Genomic DNA, 2,140 nt, shown 5'->3' on the forward strand with positions numbered 1-2,140 from the left:
CATCTTTGTGCTCGTAAAGTTCAATTATTAATAATAATAAGGACAATACTAAGGATTAGTGCTTATTATGCCTCCTGTACTCAGAGCTTGTCAAGTTATCTCTGTCGTTCTTTTGATAAAGTCGCCGAAGGTTTCTGCTCTGACTGGTCCTCCTCAGCAGAGGGAGAAACGGGTTCTGGGAGACAGGTGGGCATGTGCCAGGTGACCGGGCTCATGAGGGTCAGTGCGGGGACGGGAGCCCAGGCAGCTCACCATGAGCCTGCAGGGCAGGTGACCACAGGCTGGGTGCTGTGCAAGGTCCTCTGGGGCTGTGGCGTTCGCGGTGGGCTGCCCTGAAACCACAGCAACGCAGCGCGTTCAGCGACCAGAGACGGTAGGACCAGAGAGCCATTCAGAAGCCACCATGCGCCAGGAGACGTCCTGGACCACCGTTCAGTCTGCCGGTGGCCGCTGGTCCTGAAGGTGACCGGAAGTGCCCTTTTAAAAACCACCTGTGTTAAGGATCTCACTGGGGAAGAACCCAGGGTCAGCCACCCCTTGTGCCCAAAGAGGGAAAAAAAATCCAGTTGCCATGGTAAAACAGTCATCAAGGGGCATATGGCTTGAGCACTTGATCTGTACAATAGCCCCAGAAGGGCTGATATTACCACCTTCAATCCCTGAGTCACTACGTGCCTGCCGAGCAAGACCCCGGGGGAGGGGGGGCTGCCCGAGTCTCGTGGGAGCAGTGGCACAGAGGGGACCCCAGAGCTTATGCCCTTACACACCCCATTCCTCGGTCTCCCAGGAGGAGGAAGGGGCCGGCCCACCTGCATCCAGGGACGGGCCGCTGGCACATCCCACATCCTGCTTTGTGGGGTCTCCTGTGATGGGCCCCTCACTGCGGGAGGACGCAGGGAGCCCCAGAACTGCCCGACGAAGGTCAGCGGTTTCAATGGCAGTTTCAATGGGGCAAGGGGGTGATTTTGCCTTCAGTGGGACACTTGGCGACATCTTGATTTTTTTAATTAATTGATTAATTTATTCTTGGCCGCTCTGGGTCTTCCGGGCTGAGCACAGGCTTTCTCCAGTTGTCTGGGGCAGGGGCTCCTCTCTGGCCGCAGTGCTTAGGCTTCTCATCGCTGTGGCTTCTCTCGTCGAGGAGCACGGCCCCTGGGCACCCGGGGCCCCTGGGCTCAGCGGTTGGTGCTGCACGGGCTCAGTTGCTCCGCAGCATGTGAAATCTTCCTGGGACAGGGGTCAGACCCGTGTTCCCCTGCATCGGAAGGGGGATTCGTAACCACGGGACCCCACGGGACCACCAGGGGAGTCCTGGGGACATTTCAGATTGACATGACCACTCGGAGGGCGCTCCTGGCATCCCGTGGACAGAAGCCACAGATGCCGCTAAGTATCCTAGGGCGCGCAAGACAGCCGACACCACAGTGAACCATCCTGCCCGAGATGCCAACAGCGCGGAGGTCGAGAAACCCTCACTTACGGAAAAAAGTCTATCCAGTGAAATCTCCCGGAGAAAGTCAGAGCTCCCTGCATTGGCCCCGGGCACACTGGACCGCTGCATGAGATGTTCGGCCGATGAACTCCCAGGGAGAGTATTCCCTCGCTGTACCAGAATTTGGGCCTTTGGCTGGTGCTGGCCAGGATGGGCCACCCCTGGAGTCTCATGCCCTTCACTGTGGTGCAGACGTGCCGCGGTGCCAGACGGCATTTGAGGAACGGGTGTGGGAACGGAGAGGAGGGCCCCGCAGACACCGTGGGGAAAAGGGCGTCATGGGCTCTGAGAATGCGACACCCATCACCGCCCATCCTCACCGATGACCATCCGCCTTCTCGTTCCTCAGCCTCCTCTGGAGCCTGTTGCCTAGTCTTCCCCGATGGGAAGCAAGACAAAACCATGATGCATCCCTGGAGACCCAGACGCCACTGGAAAGACCTGGCACGTGGGCGTGGCACGTGGATGACGGGGCCTGGGTGTGGGACCCACCCAAGCAGGATGGGAGGGTGGCGGAAGCAGCGGCCGGACCGCTGTGTGCACAGCAGTTAAGGCCCCCCACCCCGGGTCCATGCACATCCGGGGGAGAGTCTGCTTCCTCCCGGACCTGTGTTCCTCTCTGCCGACCTGATCGATTACGATGCCACT

The sequence above is a fragment of the Bubalus kerabau genome, chromosome 4, assembly GCF_029407905.1.
Source record: "Bubalus kerabau isolate K-KA32 ecotype Philippines breed swamp buffalo chromosome 4, PCC_UOA_SB_1v2, whole genome shotgun sequence".
In the NCBI taxonomy this organism is placed as follows: Eukaryota; Metazoa; Chordata; class Mammalia; order Artiodactyla; family Bovidae; genus Bubalus; species Bubalus kerabau.